This window comes from Felis catus, chromosome A1 (genome assembly GCF_018350175.1).
Source record: "Felis catus isolate Fca126 chromosome A1, F.catus_Fca126_mat1.0, whole genome shotgun sequence".
NCBI classification, from domain to species: domain Eukaryota; kingdom Metazoa; phylum Chordata; class Mammalia; order Carnivora; family Felidae; genus Felis; species Felis catus.
This window is the reverse complement of record NC_058368.1, coordinates 62,699,849-62,727,298: the sequence shown is the minus strand read 5'-3', so window position 1 is coordinate 62,727,298 and position 27,450 is coordinate 62,699,849. Positions and strand designations below refer to the sequence as shown.

Sequence of the window (27,450 nt, the reverse complement as noted above, 5' to 3'; positions counted from 1 at the left end):
GCATGAGGCTCTGTACAATTGCACACAGGTCACCTTCCCACGAAGCCCACCCTGCCCGCAGGACCTCATCCTCAGAACACTCCCCAAAAAATACAATATAAATATGAATGAAAATACATATTTTGGTGTCTGTTTCTCAGAGACACCAATGTGCAATAAGTACCTATATCCAGTATTTCTTTTTTTTTCTTTTTATTTAGAATCAAGTTAGTAATATACAGTGTAGTCTGGGCTTCAGGAGTAGAACTCAGTGATTCATCTCTTACATATGACACCCAGTGGTCACCTGGAAGAGTGCCCTCCTTAATGCCCATCACCCATTTAACCCATTCCCCCACCCAACCCTCTCCAGCAACCCTCAGTTTGTTCTCTGTATTTAAGAGTCTCTTATGGTTTGCCTCTCTCTCTCTCCAGTATTTCTCTTTAATATCTTCTGCCTATGAAAATTGTCCTTTCCTGGGGTGTTGGTGTGGCTCAGTTGGTTAGGCATCCGATTTTGGTTCAGGTCATGATCTTGCAGTTCATGAGTTCGAACCCTGCATTGGGCTCTGTGCTGACAGTTCAGAGCCTGGAGCCTCCTTCAGATTCTGTGTCTCCCTCTTTCACTGCCCCTCCCCTGCTCACTCTGTGTCTCTCTCTCTTTCAAAAATAAACATTAGAAAATTGTCTTTTTCTCTTTACTACATTATTTTTATGAGCAAATAAATAAGGTGTCCTTTATATCATCCTAAAAACAAAGAAAGCTTATCGAAGCGGATATTATGCTTACGTCTATAATTCTCCTATTCCTCATAATTACTTAAGTTAGTTTTTTTTTTCTGCCACTATTAACCAAAATGACTCTTCTCAAGGTCACCAATGATATAAAAGATCATCTGGTGTCCACCCTCAGTTTCCATTTTCTTTGACTTAGCAGTAACAATGACATATTTGATCAATTTCTTCCCCTTGGAAGACTTTATTTTTTGTTATTTCTAGGACCACATTCAAGCTATTTTCTCCCTTTTCTGCACTTGTTTTTAGCCTCCTTTCACTGTTCTTTATAATGTTCTCAGCTTCTAAATGTTTGAGTGCCTCAGGGCTCGGTCTTGGATTTCTTTTTTTATATTCACATCATTCCCTTTGTGAACATCCAGTTCCATGATTGAAGTAACTTCATTAAAAAAAAAAAAAAGTCCCTAACTTAAATCTGCAGCAGGACTTCTCCTTTTAATTCTTGTTACTACTATGCATTAATCATATAAATCCTGCTGTTTTTCTGAATAAGGTAGTCATAACATCTACAAGTAATGATAATTTTTTCTTTTCTTTTAATACTTACAGCTATTTTTCCCCTGAGAGCATTGACTAAAACCACAATGGTTTTAATCATTGATTAAATGGTTGTAATCATTGATATCTTATTCCTGATTTTGAAGATAATATTTCTAATCTTTCTCCATTAAGTATAATGTATTATCTTCTGTTTAGTGTAGAATAGTGATAACTTAAACAAAGAACAAAAATGAAAGAAAGTAAAATAAGTTATTAGGAAAATATGTATCTGATATCATAAGTAACGTTAAAATGTAAGAGACCATTGGTCACAATGGGTTGTCCAGAATCGGCTGTACACCTTATAGAACATATAATTGATAGGATTTGCTGATGAAACAATTACATGTAGTAAGAGAAAGGGGGAAAGACTGAGACAACTCCAAAGTTCATTGCCTCAAGAATTGTATTAATGGAACAGTCATTTACTAATATAAGTACTATAGATTGACCATGTTTGAAATGGGGAATATTAGGGAGCATCATATTAGACTTGGCACTTTTGAGATGTCAAGTATTTACCATCTCATTAGTGAATGATGAGTAAGAAATGGAATACAGCACTCTGACATTTGCCCCTTCTGTTTCTTAGACCAGTTTGAAGTACCTGCAGAGTGAAGGGTTAGAAGTAGAATCTGAGACAAGTATTTTTCAAGAGGAAGTTCAGCCTCAGAGAAGAGGGGAAAAGAAAGAAAATTAACACTATTGAAAGCTAAAACAAAGCCCTAGGAAAAAAATGTGTTGTATTGGCATAAGAAAAGATAGATAACTCAACAGAACAAAATGGAGTCTTTAGGGACAGACAGGGTAACAAGCATGTGAAGAGACACACAAACTCATTAGTAATTAATGGCATGAAAATTGTCACTGTACACCTGTTAAACTGTTCATAATTGGAAATCTAGACAATGCTAGGTGTTAGTAAAATGTAAACATTTTAAACATGGATGCTGAGCATACAAACTACTACAGGCATGCTGCAGAGCAACTTGATGCAAACTCACTCAAATTAAGTGTTTACATATTTTTGACTTTTCCCAGTGAGAGTCTCACATATGTCTAAGAAGAGAACTGAGCAGGGATGTGGGGAGTTGTAGGCAAGCTGGGTGTCCATCAGTGGGGTGGGGTAGAATGGGAAGCTTGCATATCTCACATAGATGATGTTCACAAGCTTAACCACCACAGAGTGTCCTTTGGTCTTCCCTGGAACATGCAGAGGTAGGCAGTTGCAAGCAATTGCCGCAAGGCCCTTGTGTGTGCCAGAGAGATGCCTTATTTTGCAGAAAGCAGTTTCTTATGCATCACGCTGGTTCTAGTAATGGATAGAGTATACTCCCTTGCCATTGCCCATCAGGTGCATCTACAGACCATAAAATCACCTAACAATAGTCAAGAATTTGATCCTCCATGACTGAGTGACCCACTGCTTGTCGTCTAGCATCTGGTCCCTCTAGTTCAGTGACACCTATGGGCCAGAAATAACAGACACACGGCTGATTTTGCTTATGCTGTGCCTATTTGGGCCTACTGTGTCTTCTCTTTGCCGGGACAAATCTATGGCACACTTGGCAGGCCCTCCAAATGGCTGCAGTATCCCATAGAGATTGTTAGATTTTTTGACAGATGGTGAACAGGTAAAAAATGGTGGAAGCCCATAAAAAAGTACTACAAAGCAATTAGATGCCATTTGTTACATATACACAGAAAACATGAATGGATTTTAAAATGCAGAGTCTTGGGTAAAAATAAGCAAAAAACCAAAATGAAGTCAAAGCAGAGTAATATTTTCTTAAATTAATATGTATATAAACAAATGGGAGTAAAAATAGGGATTTGCAGTAGTAATTAAATAAAATGAGAGGAGCCCAGCACAAATTCTGATGATAGTGCATATAGCTTTAGAATTTGATTAACTCTGTTTTCTGTATCTAAAATTTAAGAACCAAAATGAAATACAAACACTGACAAAAACAAAAATTGAGAAATTGCTGTCTGTAAGATCAGGGCCTAGAGCATGAAATAAATACAGTTACTAGACAGAAAGTCTTTGTAGTGCTTTCTTTAGGGAAAATAAAATCAATTTCTGGTGTTATGCTCAGTAGCCATGCATTTATCCGCAACCCCAAGCATTAAAGTTGTCAGAAATTAGATATTTTAGTTTACAGGTTGAGTTACCCTGTAGGTTAATGGACAGGTTAGTTGATTCCTGGGATCTCTGGTGACCAATTACTCTTTGGAAAGAAGATTTCTTCTCTTTGTAAAACCTTGAAATGCAATATACATGCTATTCTCATCTTCCTTTACCATTGGGTTATTTACCTAAAAGCTTTATAATAGAGCCTACGTGGAGGGATTCTAATATGATTAACCCTTCCAAGAAAGCTGTTCTCGGTTAAGTCCAGTCTGGATTTCTGTCTTGGATGATGCTGTATATTAATTGGCATTTAACTGCTACAGGAGATCAAAAACCCAAATTTAATCTGTGTAAGCAGAACCTACTGGTAACACAACTAGAAAGATCAGAAAATATTTAATTTATTCATCTAAGGGAAGATTGACCTGAAAGGACTTTAAGAAACTTAAGCAATGAAAGTACTGTGTTTTTGTGAAAAAAAGTGAGATTTTCTTTCAAAAGATGAGGTTTAAGTTCTGAGACTGTAATTCAGAAGTTGTTTCAATTGGTTTGAATTTGAGCAAGTAGATTTCACCTCTTAGAATGTTAGTTTCCTCAACTTTGAGAGAGAGATGATAACATGAATCACAGGGCTATTCTAGACCACAAATGAGAAAATATATTAAAGATTTTGTTCATGAACTGGAAAATTTTTACAGAATACATATATGTATAATATATGAAGATACCTATTACATGTGTGCATGTAGTAGAGCAATGAAATAAAAATAATCACTTTGGAAGAACAATTCATCTTTTACAAAACCAAATTCTGAGGTTGGCTAAATACAAACAAATGTATAGAGCACTAAATAAAGCAGTGTTTTGCCTTTACACAGAAAATGTGTATAGGCAAATAAGCAGGAAGTGATTTTCTATTGTGTGAAATTTTCAGTAAGTCCAGAATTTAATTTTGTCTATCTTCTGAGATTTCAGAGGACAAATGTTGGGTGGGATAAAGTGGCATGGTTCCTTTCAGCACAAATAAGCAAGGCTATTTTCAAAAATGAGTGTCTAGTCATTGAATTGTCCTATAAAATACGAAAATGTTTGGGCTTGTCTTCTGGATTAAACACATGCAGTCATTGAACTTATATCTACTAGAAGCAAGAGTTTTGCTCATCCCTTATCCCACTGATAAGAGTATAAATCTCTTGTGGTATTTTCTTTATTTCCACTCAATTGGTCTATTTTTCTTCTTTATACATTCATAGAGAACAAAAATAATCCTCTCTACCTGTCATTTAAGCAGATCAATGAAAGAGCCCTGAGGCACCCGCATGGCTCAGTTCATTAAGCATCTAACTCTTGATTTCAGATCAGATCATGATCTCAAGTGTGTGGGTTTGACCTCCAGTCAAGCTCTGAGCTGACAGTGCAGAGCCTGCTTGGGATTCTCTCTCTTCCTCTCTCTCTGCCCCGCCCCCATCAAAATAAATAAATTAATAAATAAAAACTAAAAAAAAAAAAAAAGAAAGAAAGAAAGAAAGAAAAGAAAAACAGATCAATGAAAGGGTCCAGTGGATGTACCATATAAAGTATTAAAAATGGCAAAAAAAAAAAAAAAAAAAAAAAAAAGCTTTTTTAAAGTTGGGCTGTGTGTGTGTGTGTGTGTGTGTGTGTGTGTGTGTGTATACTTAGGCTACATGTTTGAAACATACCTTGTCCTTTCCTGATCTCACATGAACCACTTGAGAAACTTCTGGCCCATTCCTGAGATCAGAAATGCCAAAAATGTCAGGGAGGGGAAACAGAAGATTCTGCAAAGTCAAACAATTTGATGGGTAAAGAGATAAGATTCAAAATGAGAAAAAGCAAGTTCCTTAACAAAAGCAATAGGGGCACCAAAGGGAGAGAAATAGTTTTAGAGCTCACTTCATGAGGGGGAACCAAGTCCACTTACAACATATTGGCTAGGGATCCCAATTCAAATTACTTAAAATTAAAGTATATTAATTTAACAGGAATTTGAACCATGATTTTTTTATGTTTAGATTTTTTCATTCTCATTATTTCCATGCAGTGCTGCCATAGCTATTAGTATTTAAAAATCCTTAATAAATCTATAAATTACTGAAAGTCTCACAATATCATAAATATTTCAGTTTAGATGTGTTATCTTTTACAAGAAGGACAGTGGCATGACATTTGCTTACACTTATCTCTTGGACTGTTTTTTATTGCCCTTGGAGTGTGAGGGATTAGAGACAGAATCTGATGAAACTAGGTGTGTGTGGCACTTCTGGTCACTCTGTGCCGAAACACCTCTTCTGAGGAGGATCTGGGGGTAACACATGCCCTAGCTGTGGGGAGGCACTCTCTGCTCTCCACGAGATCTTGTGCTGGTCCTCAGAATGCCCAAGCCTGTAAACCTCCAGATGTGGTGTGTTTGTCTAGAACATTGGCATTCTCGTAAGGAATTGTAGAAGAAGTAAAGCTTCTCTGAGGTCTTTGTTACCTGTCCTTGTGCCGAGGAGGGAATCTGCTTAGGCAGCAGCCTAGCCTGAAAGAATGTGTGAACATTTCTTTGAGAGGAACAAAATTGCAAATTCACTTCCCATTCACCCTAATATCAAGCTTTCAAGGTATTTTATGTGTGTGAGTGTTTAACATGTGAGGCATGCCTGAATATATGGACAATGCTTTTATCTGTGAGCCCTTGCTTCTATAGCAAGCCTCCTTAATGCTCATGTTGCTACATGTTCTATGTCCATCTGGGTATCATGAAACCTGCAGAATGCACCACCACTCCACAGCCAAGATGCTGCTCACAAACTTCTAGTTTTGATCGAAAGCTTCCTAATTTGATCCCTCTGGTATCTTTCACCTTGCGCCCCTGCCCAGTCGCTCCATTGCGTACCTTTAGTCATGCCATTTGATTGCCAGAATGTTGCCTTAGCTTCCCCTCACCATGATATTTATTAAGATCTCAGTCCTTTGGTCATTCTTTCCACTTTTATAGCCTCTAGTAAAGTCATGTTAAATGTAGTTAGTCTACTGGGGTGCCTGAGTGGCTCATTTGGTTAAGCGTCTGACTTCGGCTTAGGTCATGATCTCACAGTTTGTGGATTTGAGCCCCGTGTCAGGCTCTGTGTTGACAGCTCAGAGCCTGGAGCCTGCTTAAAAAATTAAAAAAAAAAATGTAGTTTATTACGAGTTCACCTTAGCCTTCACATAGCAGTATATTTTAAGAATTTTTTAGTAAAATTTTCGTACAATTGTGGGAGTAACCACAGGCTTCGCTCACCAAATATTGGCCAATCTTGAGTGGAGAGGGCAAAGGTATTAGTAGTCTCAGTCCAAGTCAGATTGCATTTTAGCTTCCTGTCTCTGGTTCTGGATCCTAGGGTAGCACTGTCTATTTCTGGATCTTATAATTGTACAAATGAGAGCAGTTACTTTCCAGTATCAGTAGTTCACTGACCATAATGTGTTGTCAGTGTAGACTCAGAGAAATTTCTGCTCTGAACGGGGAAAAGGATATTTGCAATACTCTGAAAAATGAGAAAGCTCTCCTCTCATTTCTATATACTCAACTTTCACCCAACTGATTCTTACTTCTTGTTACCACTGAGAGAACATCACACTTTCTTCAGTCTCTTCCATCTCTGTTCCAGCTCTTCTTTTATCTATCTTCAATCCTAGTTGTGAAGATAGCTTGTCTTTAGTGCCATCCAAGAGTTTATTCCCTATAAATCTTGTAATGATTGCATTGGATTTACAGAGGTTGCCTCTTCCAGGGAATATATTTCATTTGAGTTAAAGCAATAGAGTGACACCAAACCTGTGGATGAGATACTTGGGGGGATAGTCTCACAATTTATTATCTACAAAAAAGGCCCTGTGCATAGAAACATTGTGTGTGGAGAGGATGGGAAGTGGTGAAGAAGTAATATGGAAGCTTTGGAAAGGAAGGAGGGGTGGTGGAAGGGAGTCAGGCTGGTTTCTGTGATTGTTTAAAGTGACTTCCAAAGGTAGTCGGTGCTTCTATGTGTATAAATGGAGAGGGAACAGGAAGGGCTATACAAACATTAGCTTTGTCTTTAGCGTTGTCCAATTGTATTCTATTCAGCCTTTCTGAAAAATTTGACTAACTGCATATTGGATGCTAAAAAATGAAACCTATAAGAAATGAAGTTAGTAAAGTTCATGGATAAGTATATTCGACAGATATTATAATTCTGTTTGTTCCCAATCCACTCTTGAAAACTGTTCAGAAAATTCTTGAATAATTTACATTATATAATGAATGATTTCTCAATAATGAGATTGTCCACATTATGTGTTTATTGCCTTTTATTCTTATTGTTGTGTTGGATAGGATTCAAGTATTCAATTATAAAGATTATGTTGGAAATGTTAATTTTTAATTTAAAAGTCTATAAGCCAAATATTCATATTGGTATGGCTGCTTGTTTTACTTTGGTCAAGATCTGATACATTTAGATTAATGATTTTTAAGATATCAGGCAGCATGCATTTATATCGATGAGTTCTATTATAAAGTTTTAATTTTTTTTCAGACAGGATAGTCTTAGACATTGTACATTCTAATGTTATCTATTCACTTAGAGATTTTTATTTGGATGCAAATATTAATATTAAAACATAAACACAAAATACACAGCTATTATTCATGTATGTTGCTTATACTAGAACATCAGCATTATAATATAAAAATCATTGAGGAAATAAAAAAGGAAGAAATATAGAAATTCATCTTTTATTATTGAATTTACTAAAGTACAATGTATATATAATCATCCAAATATGATCTTATCTTTTTTTACATTTTCTTATGGGCTTAATATATTAAGCTTAGTTTTCGGGGCACCTGGGTGGCTCAGTTGGTTAGGCGACCAACTTTGGCTCAGGTCATGATCTTGCAGTTTGTGAGTTCCAGCCCCGCGTCAGGCTCTGTGCTGACAGCTCAGAGCCTGGAGCCTGCTTCGGATTCTGTGTCTCCCCCCTCTCTGCCCCCTCCCCTGCTCACACCCTGTGTCTCTCTGTCTCTCAGTAATAAATAAACATTAACAAAATTAAAAATATGTACATATATTAAGCTTAGTTTTAATTTCTGTAAATGGAAGCTTTCACATCTATAAAAGAGCTCTTCCCAAGTAAATCTTGACTCACCCAAAACATCTGGAGACTAGATAGTCCCAAACAACAGACTCTAATGGTCACAGTAAACATAAAGTTTCCAGGGATGCTGCCTTCAAACATAGCCAGCCAGTCATAAACTCCCTTAACCCGCCTCATCCTTCCTTCCTGTGGAAACCACAATCAAGGTGCTTGCCCACAGCTTTATTTTCACTGCCTCCTGACTGATCACATGCTTTTCTGAGTGGCCCTGTGTGGCATACTATGCTCTCCTCAGGAAACGGTGAGTATAACAAAACTGTAAAACTCTTTATTTCCTCCATCTTGATCTTCATCTGGCCTCACCATCTCTCATTCAAGGTAATATGGTTCAAACACAACCACAAGATCTAACTGTCATTTGGAAAGATATGCATTTAAGTGGTCATATATAAATAAAATTAAAATTAAATGAATGATATATGGAATTATACTACTTTTCTGAAAAGGTAATGAAAATTGCTTGCCCTTTCTTTGGAGTAAATTAGTAGAGTCTAATAAAAACAAGTGGAGTTCAAAATGGTTTTTATTTCTACTGGCAATGACTTCTGTGTGTACTACTTCCTGTGGAGCATGTGAGGCATAGTAAATGGAAGGAAAAGAATTTGTATAATTATGAGATTTATTTCTTCACAATTTAAACAATGAGAACAAATTATACTTTCTAAATTCCAGGAAAGAATTAAAAGGAAAGAGAGTACTGAGAAAATCCATAAGGGCATTTTAGGTGCTAGTGCTATTACTTTAATCAAATTGACATTGTATGCTCAGTCTGTCTCCACTGGTAATATATAACTGTGCTGATCCTTGTATTATAATAAATTTATTGGTATTAAGAAACTATTGAAAATACAAAAATAATTAAAATGCCAAAGCCACATCTATTATTATAACTCAGCTTAGAAAATTGTGAAAGCCTATCATATTAAATTGGATAGTGGCACACGATGGAATGTTGTCCAAGGCAATTTTTACGGAAAAAGATGGGTTAGCTGGCATGAATATCCTATAATTTTTAATTAATTGACAGCTTTGCATAAGAGGTTAAAAAGAGTATCAGTGAAAAAATTATACAAGGTTCTTCCTGTGTCTCAAAATTTTGAGCTACTAAGCAGTAGGTAAGGATTAAGGACTGTACTATTCTAAAGAACCATCTCAAGACATCTTGTTGAAGACCCCACATAGATATTAAAGTTGAGAAGATCCTGATGATATGTCATTCCTACTTTTTAAAGTCATTTTTGCTTTTATTTTATCTTATTTTTACTATAATGCATTTTTAAAGTTTATTTATTTATTTTGAGATAAAGGGGGTTTAGGGGCAGAGAGAGAGAGAGAATCTCAAGCAGGCTCTGCACTGTAGTGCAGAGCTCAAAGTGGGGCTTGAGCTAATGAGCTGTGAGATGATGACCTGAGCCGAAATCAAGATTCAAGATGGATAATTAACTGAACCACCCAGGCACTCCACAGAGTGTATTTATTTTTAATAAATATTAAATTTACTTCTACATATGACAATAACTTGCACAGGAAACTAATTCTCTGTAATCCCTTATTTTCATGTTTCCCTTTATTTTTAAGTTATAATTAATATACACTAAAGTTCATAATTTTTAGTATATAGCTCTGCAAAAATTAACAAATGCTATTAAGTGAAACCACCACTCTAATCAAGATACAGAACAGTTTCAGGGCACCTGGGTGGCACAGTCAGTTAAGCAACCACACTTGATTTCATCTTAGGTCATGATCTCATGGTCCATGGGATTGAACCCCTGCTTTGGACTCTGCCTCTCTCTTTTTCTGCCCCTCCTCTGCCCTCTCTCTCTCTCAAAATAAATAATTAAAAAAAAAGATATAGAATAGTTCCATCAGTACCAAAAATTCTTCTGTGGTTCTTTGTTGCCAATTTCTTCTGCCTACTCTTAACCCTAGAAATTGCTAACCTGCTTTCAGTACTACTATTTGACCTCATAGACAATGTCACATAATCAGAGTGATACAGTATGTAGCCTGTGACTCTCATTTTCCAAATTTAGCATAATTGATTTGAGATTTGTAGTAAACTATAAAATGGTCCTCCAAAGCTATTGACACTCCCATTCCTTGAGCCTATGATTATGTTTTCTTAAGTGACAGAAGAGATCCTACAGAAGGAATTAATGTTGCTAATAAGTTGACTTAATTTTGATGAAGTCCAATTTACCATTTTTTATTTTATGTATCATATTTTTAATGTCATACTGAAGAGATATTACCTTAACCCAAAGTCACAAAGATATTGTTCTGAATTCTTCAAGCTTTATGGTATATCACATTCAGGCCTATAATTAATTTCTGAGTTAATTTTTAGTATGATGCCAGATATGGATGAAGGTTATTATTGTTGTTGTTGTTGTTGTTGTTGTTGTTGTTGTTGCATTAGTGTGGAATTCTAATTATACCAAAACAATTTGTGGAAATGCAACCTTTTTTGGTTGAGAGTTAGGTATCACGTCATCCACAGATACAACTAGATAACACTCACATCAGTGTAAATAACCCAGAAAATGACCCAAAGACTGGCAGAACAGACTCTCCACAGTAAATGTGAGAAGAAGTGACATCAAAGAGGATAGGAAGGGCAGAGATGCAGTCAGTAGCTAAAGGACCCATGAAACTGTCTGCAATACAAAGGGACTCTGCAGGCATGGATACGGGAGAGAAACAGACTATCACACCAGGGACCCCACACAGGGGAGATGAATCCCCATACCATTTAGCTTTGAAAATATGAGAGGTTGAATTTCTTGAATTCTTATAATCAGTGGGACTTAACACCCGGAACTTTAAACATCAGCAGGATTAGCTCTAGGAAAGCCAGGAGGAGAGGAAACTGAGTCCCCACCCTTAGGAAGGACAAAAAACAGTCCTGTGGAGATACAACATAGAGACAGTGGTTGAAAAACACCTGGAGTATACAGGAGGTATTTTTGTTTACTAATCTCAGAGCTTGTGCTGAGGAGGCAGGGAACCTTGGGTGACTTCTTCAGGAGCAAAGGAGCTGGTGGGCATCATTTCTCTCCACGACCCTCCATAATAGACACATGGACACCTGCAGGAACCAATGTGGCCCAAAAATTCACTACCTAACTTGCTAACAGTGCATTCCACACCCATGTTTCCTTGCAGACATGGCTTCTCCAATCAGGCCTGGGTTTCAGTTCTTCTCTCACAACAGACCCACAGAAACCTTGATAACACTCCCCACCCTGCCTCTGAATTCTACCTCCTACAATACTCTTGGTCAGAGCCCACCCAAAGAGGTGTCATAAGGCTGGCAGTGTGTAAGCAATCAGCCCCAACAGGAGCCTGCACAACTCCAAAGTGACTCCTGCCTTTGGGAGAAAGAATGATAACCACACACACCAGTCTGACTTGGACCTAACAGAGGGCTGGGAGCAGACATCTGGTCTGAGCTTCTCAGGCAATAAAACAAGGAAAATACCTTGCAATTCAGTGCTACTACTTTTTTGACAAATGTCTGGTGTGTCTCAACTCAAATACAAGGCAGCCCCAGACTGGCTCTTAACAACACAGGGACCAAACCCTGCCCAAAATAGACAAAGAGAACCATTGCAGACAACTGGACTGAAGAAAAATACAGCTCAGCCACAACAGCAGGGCACATGCAACCCACAGAGGAGAGGAGACATCACTGAAGCAGCAGGTTCTGGAGAATAGGGAACGTTGCACTGTAGGAACATTGCACTGTAGGACCTTTGCATCATAAGGCTACTACTTTCAAAAAGAGGACATATAACTGACTTTCCTAACACATAGAAACAGACACTGAAAGTCAGACAAAATGAGGAGATAGAGGAGTATGTCCCAAATGAAAGAACAGGACAATATCACAGCAAGAGATCTAAATGAAACAGACATAAGTAATATGCCTAACAAAGAATTTAAGCTAATGGTCATATAAAGATACTCACTGGACTTAAAACTAGTGGAGGAACTCAGTGAAGCCCTTAAAAGAGATAGAAAACATAAAAAAATCAATTAGAGAAGAATTTGATAACTAAAATTAGTAATACACTAGATGAAATAAAGTAGAGGAAGTAGAAGAACAGATCAGCAACCTGGAGGACAGAGTAGTGGAAAGCAATCCAGCTGAACAAAGAGAGAAAAAAAATAATAAAAAAAATGAAAATAAACTTAGGGAAATGAGTGACACCATTAAGCCTAATAACACTTGTATTATAGAGATCCCAGAAAGAGAAGAGAGTCAAAAGAGGGCAGAAAATTTATTTGAAGAAATAATAGCTGAAAACTTCCCCAATCTAGAGAATAAAACATAAATCCAGATCCAGGAGGCACAGAAATCTTCCAAAAAATCAACTCAAGGGGGTCTACACCAAGACTTATAGTAATTAAAATGGCAAAAAGTAATGATAAAGAGAGAATTTTAAAAGCAGCAAGAGAAAAGAAATAGTTATATACAAGGGAAATGCCATAAGGTTGTCAGGAAATTTTTCAGCTGAAACTTTATGGGCCAGAAGGGAGTGGCATGATATATTCAAAGTGCTGAATGGAAAAACAAAAAAACTATAGCTAAGCATACTCTATCCAGTGAGTCTATCATTCAGAATAAGAGGAGAGATAAAGAATTTCCCCAACAAAAGAAGTTAAAGGAATTCATTAGCACTAAACCACACCTATAAGAAATGATAAAGAGGATTCTTTGAGTGGAAAGGAAAGACCATAAGTAGGAATAAGAAAAGTAGGAAGCACAGAAATAGTAAAAATAAGTATATCTATAAAAATCAGTCAAGAGACTCACAGAATAAAAGGTTGTAGAGTATGATACCATATACCTAAAATGTTGGGGGGAGAGATATAAAGAATGGGTTCAAATTTAAGCAATTATCAACTTAATATAAACTACTATATGCAGAAGATGTTGTATACAAACCTAATGGTAACCACAAATCAAAAACCAGTAATAGATATACAAATAAGAAAGAGAAAGGAATGCAAGTATATCACCAAACAAAGCCAACAAACCATGAGAGAAAAGAGGAGTAAGGAACAGACAAATATACAAAAGCAACCATAAAACAAGTAACAAAATGGCAATAGGTATATATCTATCAATAATTACTTTGAATGCAAAAAGGACTAAATGCTCCAATCAAAAGACATAACGTGATGGGATGGATAAAAAAAAAAAATGCACCTATATGCTGCCTACAAGAGACTCAGTTTAGAGCTAAAGACACATGGAGATTGAATATAAAGGCTGGAAAAGCATTTATCATGTAGATGGAAGTTTAAAGAAAGCCAGGTTAGCAATACTTTTATTGGACAAAATAGATTTTAAAACAGACCATAACAAGGGACCAAAAAGGACCGTATATAACCACAAAGGGAAGAATTCAACAAGAAGATATAATAATTGCAAATATTTATGCATCCAACCTGGGAGAACCCAAATATATAAATCAGCTAATAAATATAAAGGTAGTAATTGATAGTAATTCAATAATAGTAGGGGACTTTGATACCCCACTGACATCAGTGGATAGATCTTCAAATAGAAAATCACAAGGAAACAATGGCTTTGAATGGCACACCAGACCAGATGAATTTAGCAGATATATCCAGAGCTTTCCATCCTAGAACAGCATAATACATATTCTTTTCAAGTACACATGGAATATTCTGCAGAATAGATCACATATCAGGACATAAAACAAGTCTCAACAAATTCAAAAAGATCAAAGTCATACCATACATCTTTTCCAACCACAGTGCTCTGAAAGTAGAAATCAACTATAAGAAAAATATGAAAAGAACACAAATACATGGAGTTTAAAAAACATGTCACTAAACAATAAGTGGTTCAACCAAGAAATCAAAGAGTAAGTTAAAAATACAAGGAGACAAATGAAACACAATGGTCCAAAATCTTTGGGATGCAGCAATACAGGCCTACATCACAAAGTGAGTAAAATCTCAGATAAACAACTAAAGGAGCTAGAAAATGAACAAACAAACCAAAAACCAGTAAACAGAGGAAATAATAATGATTAGAGCTGAAATAAACAAAATAGAAATTAAACAACAAAAAAATAACAGATAAATGAAACCATTATCTGGCTCTTTGAAAAGGTCAACAAAATTGACACACCTTTAGCAAGACTCATCAGAAATAAAAAAGGAGGACACATATAAACAAAATTAGAAATTAAAGAGGAGAAATAAATGTACCACAGAAATACAAAAGATTATAAGAGATATTATGAAAATTATATGCCAACATATTGGACAACCTAGAAGAAATGGATAAATTCTAGAAAAATATCAACTCCCAAAATGGAATTGGGAAGAAATAAAAAAAAAATTGACCAGACTGATTATCAGCAATGAACTTTAATTAATAATAAAAAACTCCCTGAAAACAAAAGTCCAGGACCAGATGGCTTCACAGATTAAAGGGTTAATACACATTGTTCTCAAAATATCCTCAAAAACAGAAAGGAAGAAAACTTCCAAATTCATTTTATGAAGCCAGCATTACCCTGATACCAAAACTAGATAAAGACACTACACACATAAAAAAGAGAATTATAGGCCAATATCTCTCATGAACATATATGCAAAAACCCTCAACAAAACATTGGCAAATTTAATCCAAAAACACATTAACAAAATCACTTACCATGATCAAATGGGATTTATTCATGGGATGCAAGTGTGGTTCAATATTTACAACTCAATCAACACATCACATCAGTAAGAGAAAGTATAAAAACCATATGATCATTTCACTAGAGGTAGAAAAACATTTTATAAATTTCAACATTCATTCATGATAGTCACTCTCAAAAAAGTAGATTTAGAGGGAATATACCTCAATATAATGATAGCCATATATTAAAAACCCATAGCTAACATCATAAACAGTGGTGAAAAACTGAGAGCTTCCCCACAAGGTCAGGAATAAGACAAGGATGTCCACTTTCACCACTTTTATTCAACATAGTACTGGAAGTCCTAATCACAGCAATCTGACAACAAAAAGAAATAAAAAGCATCCAAATTGGTAAGGAAGAATTAAAACTCTCACTATTTGTAGATGACATGATTCCATAGATAGAAAACTTAAAGACTCCACCAAAAAAGTACCAGAACTGATAAATGAATTCAGTGGTGTCACAAGATACAAAATCAGTATACAAAATCCATTTCATTTCTATACACTAATAATGAAATATCAGAAAGAGAAATTAAGAAAACAGTCACACTTATAATTGTACCAAAAATAATAAAATACCTGGGAATAAACTTAAAGATCTGTAATCCAAAAAATATAAACCATGGATGAAAGAAGTTGAAGATGACACAAGCATATGGAAAAATACTCCATGCTAATGGATTGGAAGAAAAAATATTGTTAAAATGTCTATACTATCCAAAGAAATCTACAGATTTAATGAAGTCCCTATCAAAATACCAACAGCATTTATCATAGAACTGGAACAAACAATCCTAAAATTTGCATGGTACCACAAAAGATCCCAAATAACCAAAACAATTGAAAAAGAAAAAACAAAGCTGGGGGTATCACAATCTCCGTTTTCAAGATATAGTACAAAGCTGTAGTAATTAAAACAGTATATATTGTCACAAAATAGACACAGAGATCAATAGTACAGAACAGAGACACAGAAACAAACCCATGATTATATGGTCAATTAATCTTTGACAAAGGAGACAATTTCTTCAAAAATTTTTGTTGAGCAAACTGGACAGCAATATACAAAAGAATGAAATTGGACCACTTTTTTCCACCATACACAAAAATAAATTCAAAATGGATTAAAGATCTAAATGTGAGACCTAAAACTATAAAAATTCTAGAAGAGAGCACAGGCAGTAGTTTCTCTGACATTGGCCATAGCACTATTTTTCTAGATAGGTCCCCTAAGGCAAGGGAAACAAAAACAAGAATGAACTATTGGGACTACATCAAAATAAAAAACTTCTGCATAGCAAAAGAAACAGCCAACAAAATCAAAAGACAGTCTATTGAATGTGAGAAGATATTTGCAAATCACATATCTGACATATCTGATAAAGGGATAGTATACAAAATACGTAAAGAACTTATAAAACTTGGGGCACCTGAGTGATTAATTGGTTGAGTGTCTGACTACAGCTCAGGTCATGATCTCATAGTTACCATTGGGCTCTCTGCTATCAGCCTGGAGCCTGCTTCAGATCCTTTATCCCCCTCTCTCTCTGCACCTCCCTTGAACCTGGTCTTCTTTTTTTCTTTCATCAGTGTTGAGTAGTTTTCTGCATACAGTTCTTCTGTATATTTTATTGATGAATATCTAATATTTCATGTTTCTTGGTGATATGGCAAGTGGTCTTTAGTTTTAAAGTTGAATTTCCTATTGTCCATTACTAGTGTTTAGAAATACAATTGATTTTTACATTTGCATTGTATTGATAGTAACCTTGCATCCTACAACTTTGTTAAAATCACTTATTAGTTCTATTAGCTTTTCTGTAGCTACTAATAAATTCTTTACATAGACAATCATGTGGTTTGCAAATAGAATCAGTTTTATCTCTTTCCTTCCAATCTCATGTTGTTTATTTCTGTTTCTTGCATTATTGCCTCAGCTCAGTTAGTTTCTTCACATTCATGTGTTGATAATCACTCTGCTGAAAAGGACCTTCTGAAGACCTCTGGAGATCTCTTCCTGTGCAAGTCTTTTCACTCTGGAGCCTTGCCCTGTGGATTGAGTTGTCTTAGCCTCTTTCAACCCTCAACTCAGGGATACCCTGGCTTTGCCTTATTCTGCCTTTTCCTCTAGGCATTAAGCTGGGGGCATTCATGTTTCCCATCTCTTAGGGATCACTGCTCCTGTGCTTATTTAATTTATTTATTTTGGGGTGCCTGGGTGGCTTAGCCAGTCAAGTGACTGACTTGGTTTTGGCTCATGTCATGATCTCACTGTTTGTGAGTTCAAGCCCTGGGGTCGGGCTCTGTGTCAACGGCATGGAGTCTGCTTGGGATTCTCTCTCTCCCTCTCTCTCTCTGCCCCTTCCCTGCTCATTCTGTCTCTCTCAAAATAAATAAATAAACTTAAAAACCTAAGTTGATTTTTTAGATTTATTTTTGAATTTAAGGGTAGATGGTAAATATGATACTTGTTACTTCATTTTGGGTGGAAGCTGAATTGACTACCTCTTCTTATATTCTTGATATTGATTGAATATGACCAAATAAACTGAAAATGACAATGATAAAAATAATTCAACTTCCTATTTATTACATGCCAGAAACATCAAGGAATTTCTACTATAGTACATTCAGTACTATACTGAAGGAAAATGATAAAAGCCTAACTCACAATTCACTTCTATGAGAAAATAGCATAGCATTATAATTAAGAGAAAAAACTTGAAATACCTGGTTTTGAGTTCTCTCAAAAGTAGTCCATGACATATAATCCTCAGAGCTAGTAATTTATTGGAGAGTCAATCTCATAGTGTGGAGGGAAGAGTGGCATGAGTTAGACACAGAAGGAAGAAAACCCAAAATGAAACCTTACAGAATGACTACCAAAATCATTCCTAACAGGTTGGAAGTAGGGACATTAATTGATCAACTCCCTCTTCCCCTTTGTTAAAAATTGTACCTGGGTTGGGGCACCTGGGTTGCTCAGTCGGTTAAGCATCCAACTTATGATCTCACAGGTCATGATCTCACATTTGTGGGTCTGAGCGCCACATCGAGCCCTGTGCTGACAACTAGGAGTCTGGAACCTGCTTCTGAATCTGTGTCTCCCTCTCTATGTCCCTCCCCTCCCTGCTCACGTGCTCTCTCTCTCTCTCTCAAAAATAAATAAACATTAAATTTTTTTTAAAAAAGAGAATTGCCCCTGGGAGTGTTAACTTTGCATTTTGAAGGACTTAGTACCGTTCTTTAAATTGTAGAGAAAAATCTGAGGCCAAAAAATTGAGAGACACTGTGTAGGGTACTTGAGCTAGGATGTGAGGTAGACTTTCAAAGCTATTTCCTCAGTTATACTCAAATTTTATTAATTTGAAGTGTTGTGACATAGGACATAAAAGGTGTTTGTTGCAAATCTAAATCTCATCCACAGTTGCATATAATCCAGGGTAGACAAAAGTTCAAACAGGAAATAGGTGACCTAAAACTGTTTTTGGCCCCACAGATTAATTACAGCCACTTGACCTTGTGCTTGAGACACCTAAGGAAAAGGTGAGCAAGCAAACAGGAAAACAGGTTATTGGAATTTACAAAATACTCTTCAATGACACTGAAAGTTAGAGAACTAGAAAGGAGATCAGATAGTACCATATTTCTCTCTTATAATGGAACTGGGGTCAAACACAAAGCAAGACACAGAATTGTTTCCTTGGTATACAAAGACAGTCAGAGAAATATTGAATAACATATAAAGAGCAAAAATCAAGTCTATTTGCATCACCAAATGACAAAAGGACAGATGACTAGAATTAGAAAATTACAAGCAGTAAAGGTTTTCATCTAGTAACTCTATACAACAGGTATTTTTCATGTGCTGGAGTATACACATAGTGAATTTGTGTACTAATGAGCAATACAGGCTATATACACACATGCACACACACACACAAATGGCTAATTTAATTACAAAATAAATTTCAACATGGAAATTTAAAAGGTATAATATAAAGCAAAAATATTATAATTATGGGTCTCAATTTCTAGACTATATTAGAAAATAAATTTGGGAAGGATATGTAATGAGGAATAAAACAGTGAATTCAATGTAGTTGAATAATTAATAAAAATACATAACACTTGAATCACAAAAGTAAATATGCAGATGTAAAAACCCAGGGATAGGAAATTAAAGGGATGATGAAATGTATGCCACACAGTTTCTGCATTAAAACAAGGCAGGAAAGATTAACATACACAAGTAGAAGGAGATAAGTAAAACATTATGTGAACATGTAGGGATCTTTCTTATTAATATTTTAAATTTCATTGGAAAAATTGGCAGGCATAAGCCGTTCTGAACAAAAGAATTTAGCATTAAAGGCTGTAAATAATAATTACCAGAAATGAAGGAGAAAATGAAAGAAACAAAACATAATCATAGACTATGGTATGCCAGTCTAAGTCTGCAGCATGTCAAATAATTAAAAATTAATTATATAATCACAAATAAAGTTAGTACCTATGATCAAATAATAACAGACAACTATTTTTCTGTATCTTCCATGTGCCAAATAAAATTTTGAGGCAGAAAGAAAATCTGTCATTTAATTACAGATTATGTATCTCTCCTTTATTATCATATTTTATCAAATAGGGAGTTTATGTCTTTCTTGGGTACTCTACATGATAAGACCAACTTTTTTGGAAGCATCCCTGAGCTTAAATAGATTATTAAAAGCAAAAACACTATGTATACAAAGCTGAAGACATTTTTTTGAAGCATGAGAAACAGCAAAGATAAATGTTATGATAAGAAGAGTCAGTATTTTGATCTTGAGTCTTCCTCATGTTAAACAAAGGGAAAATACGATTTTTTTTGAAAAGCTAATATTTTGATGTTTATGAGAGCCAACATTTTCTTATATTTATCATGCATTACACATTTAGTCCTCTCAGCAACTGTAAGAGATAAGTATAATATCATTCCTATTTCATAGATGGGAAAACTGATGCACAAAGAGATTAATTGGCCTGCCAATTTCATATAGCTAGCAAAGGGCAGTAGTAGACTTGAAACTCAGACTCCAGACCTTTGGCATGTACTCATAACAAATCTACTGGAATTGACACTTCTCATGTAATATAAAAAAATGCAATTTTAGAAAAAAAAGTCAAAATAAATCTGTGTAAATTTCAAGTCTATAAATTAGATTATCAAAGTACAGACAATTAATCTATCTGCCATATTTGTCTTGATTTTGGCTTCTAATTTTAAGAGGTTAAAGGTTGTTTTTCAGTAAGTCCATAATAAAATTTGTTAAGATATTTCTGCTTTCATAATAATGTGTGTGTGTGGTGGCAATTTCCTTTCTTATTTTTTGGCAATTTACTTTTTTAATGCTATTAACTAAAATTAGATCTTTGCCTCCCCTGAGTGTGACTGATGCTCTGGTTTCTCAAATACTTACTCTTCTATAGGAATGAAGGTGCATTTAAATCACTTACCATCTGTGACCACACTAACTTATTACTAATGTATTACTTATTGCATTCCAATAGTAGTGGGTCTGAATTAACACTCCTCCATTTCTCTCTATGGAATAGTTCATGTATTATAAATTTGTTCTACCTAAGAGTGACTGAAGATTCTAAAAACAAGGAGCATATTTTTAAAAACTATGTGGGAGATGAATGTTTAAACTCAATATTATTTTCCAAAGTGGTGTCAATTCTGTCTCTGCTGATGTTTTTAATTGAGAAAAGGCCGGAATTTCAATGAGTATAAGGCAATATGGCCAGTTGAAGACTATCAAAACTGGGTGTTCCTTCCCTCTGGTGATCGAAAGCCCTTTGTATCCCTGTGAAAAAGATGCTGTGATCATATGGACAGCAGTGTCTTTGGTTAAGATTGTTTGTGCATCTCAATAAGGAGGAAAGGTGTGAGGGGTTATAGTTTTTGCTTAGCTGAGAATCCTTGAAAGATAAATTCACCAAACTTCAGATGTTAGATCATGATAATTACATCACTTTTACCATGTCTTCTCCAAAAAGACGCACTGTCCCTTTGGGATAGTGTAAATAAAACTTCCTTGATCTTCCATAGCTAGATCAAGGCCAATTTCTCATTCACTCTGTACTATGACCCCACATTGAACCTCTTTCTTGTGAATTTAGATTCTCAGGCTGCTTTCCTCATTCTTTAAAACTACACTCTCTAGTCCTGATCCTGGTGTTGGCCTAGTCCTAAAAATCAGAAAATTATAGTTCAGTGCCAGTGATGGACTGTTGTCTTACCTGATTCAAACAGCTTTGGCAAAAGTTGTATATTAGAAAGAGCTCAGGCTGCTAGTTTCAGCAGTCAGTTCTTTCAACTAAAATTTATTTGTCTAACAAGTTAATAGTTGTTTGCATTTAGATTGGAGTGATTGCTTGAAATGTGGTTCATGAATAAAGAAGAATTCTCCAGAAATAATTGAAAAATTCTCCTGGTTAAATTTTGTGTTATTTAAAATCTTCTTTTAGTACCCTATAACAGCATGGAACCAGTACGAGCATTTTGTTGCATTCAGAGCTTTAGAGCGATTTCTCTCTGCTTAAAGAATTGAATTCACTTTTTAGGTTGCCTATTGACAGTGTTCAAGCTCATCACTCGTTTAGCCCCTTGTGCCCCATAGCTGGGAAAACTGAGTAGACAGTCTGGACACTTATTTTGGTGCAAGCAAGAAATTTAAACCATGCAAGCCATGGCCCCATGAAAGGAAATCCTTGCTCCAACCCCACGGAAGAATAAATCCCAACTCGAGTCACCTCTTCTTGTTCTCTCAAACCATTTTAAGACCTACTTGGAAGCCCTTGTTGCCCCTCCAGAAAGCCTTATTAGATGAATAATGAAGCTTACCTTTATCATGCACGTTTGGAGTTATCAGTCTTGACATTTGAACCATATTTTCAACGGGCTTTCATTCCATCTCCCCCTCCCACATCCCTCTCCATCAGGAAAGAAGGACACTTCAGCAAAGGGGCTGCCATCCCATTCTGATACTCAGAATGGGTCTCAGGGCCACCCCCCACTATATGTCTGCTTATATAGTAGAAATTGTTTTTTACTAAATCTAATTCACTTCACTAAATAATATCTCCTTAAACTTGTTTTCTTTCTCTTATCAGGACATACACTATGAAAATCCTGGTCATATTTGATAATTGTTTAACTTTTAATCTGTATGTAACTCCAGAGACTTGAGTATAGATCAATCATCAGTATGAAGGTACTTAGGGAGGGCTAAGAGAAATTATTTTCTATGATTATCTAACACCTATTGGTACCTCTGCTCCTCATCACAACCAAACTCATCAAATGGAAATTTGCACTCACTGTCTTTACATATTCAGTTCTTAATCACTTGGTCTGTCATTTGCTCCAGTGCTCCCTGATTTTACCCTCACCAACTCCACTGAACTATGGTAAGTTCCCCACATGTGCATGCAGTTCCTTTTCTGTTCAATACAACTCTTCCTCTCCCAGCTCATCCTTTTGGCCCCTGTGACTCCTGATTATCCCATGCCTCAGCTTTCTATGACCTTGTCCCCAGAATTGACACTATTGGAGCCCTTCCTTTTGCTTCCATAGCTTTCTTTACTTCATTTTCTGCAGAACATATTGAATTCCATTGTTATCACTTGTTATCACCACACCAGGCTGAGCAATTGGAGGCCTGGACTGATGTATAATTTTTCAATGAAATGTTTTCAGAAACTAGGACAGTGATGGTTGATAAATACACATTGAATTAGTGAAGCATCAAAGTTAATGAAACATCAGTCATCAAATTAATTGCTAAAACAAATGGACCTAGAGAGAATATGTTGAATGAATGTGTGACAATTTTACCTCCTTCATCAGCAGAAGTAGCAATAGAGTTTTCTCCCATATTGGGAGAGAAATTCTTGGAATTGGTTGCCTGTCAAAGGGAAGTTAGTGATTGGCTTCCAGGTTAAGTTGTCTCTACCATAAGCCCTGCTTTTTTTCACAATAAGGCAAGTAACAGCCGGTCTGCCTGTTTCTTATCCATACCCTAAAAGTTAGCATATCAATTGTGTTCCTAATCCCAATACAACACATATGTCCAAATTTTTCATTCATGGGAAAAGCTGACAAAAACAGGAAATCCGTTCCAGCAGTGTTAATCAATTGACTTAGCTCTTCATCCCTAAAAATGAATAGTCGTCCTAGGATCATCAGATATTCAAAGAACAATAGTAGCAAGAAACACAAATGAACATTTAGAATGACTGAAAGAAGAGAAAAGGAAGGAAGTTTCAGGAAGAAAAAAATTTTTTTTAGTAATTCCAAGAAGAAAAATATCACTGACAGAAGAAAAAAGAACAATTTCAGAAGCATTTATTTATGCTTATACCAATTTTACACTTCAGTATGACTCAATAAATATTAATCATTAAGAATAAACAAGTTGTCATTGTAAATCGGAGGTAGAGAGAGAGAGAGTCATGTATGAGTAATAGAGACGACCATACCCAGAGACCCTTGGAAAATCCTGTTCCTTATAATAAAGTGATTGGCTGTTTTCCATATGAGAGTTTTTCTGTCAGCTGGAAAACGGAGAGCCTATAAACCTGGCATTAGTTTTCCCAAAATATGGTATTACAGATTCTGAGTCATTCCAGTCCTTTAAAGTAATTTATATTGCTTATAACAGAAGAATTGACAGAAGTGTGAGATATTCTTCTACAAATTATGTATGTGTCTCTAAGAAATAAATCATGCTTGTTGTTTCTTAATATTTTTATTGGGAAGTAGACAAAGCCTAAGTATCATTAACCCAAATGAAAGGAGGGACAATTATATGTTCTTTCATTGGAAAGCAATCACCTCATGTTAATAATTCAGATATTAAATAATTGTAGGCTTCATATCCAGGAGATATGAGCAGGAGATAGCTTTGCATGATCTTGCAGACATTTGGCTTGATATCTATTAAAAATGTTGAACTTTATCTGATTTCTGGCTCTGAGAAAATGAGATGGTTAAGAAATCCCCCCATTCATTTGCATTTCAGGAAATGGCTAACCACAAAGGACCACATGGCTCCCCTCACTCCCTGCAAATTCTGAGATAACACCCACTTCCATTCTTCCACATAACTATCCTAAGATTCCTTGATGACTCCGTTGTTTACCTGCCTTTATAAAGCCCTAGGACTTCTTTTTATTTTCTTATAGATGTTCCTCAGTAATGAACATTATGCCTATTGAAGTGGACTGAATAAAAGCGACTCCTAATTGTTCTCTGCATTCTGTTTATGACATACTAAACTTGTTTCTCTTAATTTACTATTAAGATGTAAGGCCAACAATTAGATGACTTCCTTCCTTCCTATGATCAGGTCTTGTGTGAAATAAGCCAATAAAAGGTAAGTTCCAACTTTTGAGGTAACAAACTTGTAACATAGATGGATATTCAAGAAGGTAATACAAAAGGATTAAGTTCCAGACAGAAGAATTCCTTGTTTGTTCAGGTGATGCTCTGAAAGAGAACTCAGCCACTGACCTCCCCTCTCAGTACAAGCTAAAGAATCTACAAATCCATCCATGTGGGACCCAGAACAGTCAACCGAGGTTCCTAAAGGGTTCATTAATACCATATTAATTAATTACTTAATAATGATTTAGTAATTAATACCACATCAATACCACATTGATAAGAAAAAAGAAAAAAATCTGAATCTCCATATTGTTTTCCTTTAGGATTGGGGTGAAAAAACAATAATAGCTTATTTCCTCCTTAAACATATGCTTATTTTTATCCATAATGCTTAAATATATAGGTATCTCTTTTTTATTTGAGTGTCAAGAATGAAGACTTGTAAATTCATTGGACCTTGAGAGTGTTTAGACAGGATTTTGGTTTGTCCAGCTAACCAAAACTTATAACAAAACATGTTATAAACAAAAAATAAATGTTGGTAAACAATTAGATCAAAATATTAATTTTTAACTTAATATTTAATTGTACCTGAATGCCTAGATGATAGGCCTAAATTAAATAAATTAAATAGAAAAAAAGTTCTCAAAGTAAGAAAAAATATAGTAGATAGTAAGAAAAAACACAAAAGTTTAAAAGAATCTGAAAATTGTAAATCATCCTAATAATAGAGATCATCTCATGTAATTGAATAAATTACACTTCTGAAACGCCTAAAGCATGAAAATCAAAGAAAATAAAATTATTTCAAACTAAAAATTATTAAATGTCAAGAGCAATTCAAAAAGATGAATCCAGCCGTATATCTCTAAATAACTTGACTGTTGATTACCTGAAGCATTGTCTCTTTCTATTTCTTCAAAGCAGATAGAATAATTAAACCACTTAGAACTTTTGCTCTCTGGTATGCTTGATTTGCAAATTCAGAATTTTTGAAAAAGGAAAAGATGGATAAAGATACATACATTTGCAAATTTACACATTTTCGAAGGATATCTATTGATTTAATTGGTAATATTCCACTTTAAAACATTCAAACAGCATTCTTTAGCTCCCATTAGAGAACAAAATGCATTGACAGAAACATCATAGCCTCTAGGAATCTTGGGAGTACACCCACTTGTTAATGAAGCAGTCAATCTCCAACTGCCTAGACAATGTAGTATTTAAGAAAGAAGGAGTTCTGAGGTGCCTGGGTGGCTCAGTTGGTTAAACCTCTGGCTCTCCATTTTGGCTCAGGTCATGATCTCATGGATTCCCTCACGGGCTCGTGAGTTGGAGCCCCACATCGAGCTCTGAGATGACAGTGCAGAGGCTGCTTTCTGCTCCTCCACCCCCCAAAACAAAGAAATAAAACTTAAAAACAGACATACACACATACAGAAAGGAGTTCTGTTGCATTTTGCAGTATGGGTTCCTAGGATTGCCATGAGTATGAAGCTGTGCTCATAAACAAATAAGCACTGCATGTATGTGTGGCTTATAGAAGCAACCTCATTAAATATCAGTCACACCTGTTTACACAGTTCTTCAAACAGAACCCGTCAACATCTGGAGAGAAAAGATGTCATACAGTATTGTTGAAATAGTGACTGTTACTTAAGAACTGCTTATTCTAAGACAGATTTTGACTCCCACAGGATAATGTGCCTCTTCCCTAGCTAATTGCCACAAACCAACTTACCACCCTTCTCTATGAGAACATGGGCATTGTGTTTCGGGCAGCACTGCTTAGGAAGTCTCCCTGTACCTAATGAAGCAAGCTAGACCTCCCTGTGCATGAAGGCACGTCAGGGGAAGTAACAACTCTCTGGGAAAATTCAAGGGAGGTCAGCAGTTGTCAAAGTAAAACTTGCAGTAGACGAAGTTAAACAGGCAAAGAAGACTAATCAAGACAGTACAGGAAAGAGTATGAAATGAAGTCCTTAAAACAGAGGGCTGGAGAGTTTATTAATAGCAGAAGTGGTGGTAGTGATGGAGTCAAAGTCCACCATAGGCCAGTCATAGGCCTCTGTTCGCTAATTGGCTTTACCTGAAGGAGAAATGAACTCTTCCATCTTTATGACCGGAGGTAGTTTTACAACTTGGAGTGAGGTACCCACTGAAGATAAGCTCCTCATTTCCTACAGAAACTGGGAGATAGGGATCTTATAAAATGGTCTTCCCACAAAATTGTGATACCTTTTTTTTTTGGTCTTTACCATTTCACCACATGAATCACAGGTTACTCCTTTTGCCTGTGTACAAAATCTTCCCTGCTTCTCTTAGAACTTTTTCCCACATTTTTATAACCGTTTCTTATAATGTCAGTGCTATGGTCTGAGTACTGAGGTGTTTACATCCTCCTAAAACTCATATTTTGAAATCCTAACCCTCAAAAGTGATGGTATTAGTAGTGAGGCCCTTAAGAGGAGATTGGATCATGAGGGTGGAGTCCAAATGAATGGGATTAATATCCTTATAAAAGAGAACCCATAGCTCCCTACTGCCTTCCACCAGGTAAGGATACAAAAAGAAGTCTATGACCCAGAAGAGGGCCCTCACCTGACCATGCAGATGCCATGATTTCACACTTCAGTCCCT

At 35.8% G+C, this 27,450-nt stretch overlaps 1 long non-coding RNA gene across 1 annotated transcript in view; it reads left to right on the top strand.

The window, feature by feature from the left end:
• Positions 1–27,450, top strand: part of LOC123384654 — a 162,760-nt gene that overhangs the window by 74,708 nt on the left and 60,602 nt on the right. The gene's annotated exons all lie outside the window — the stretch shown is intronic.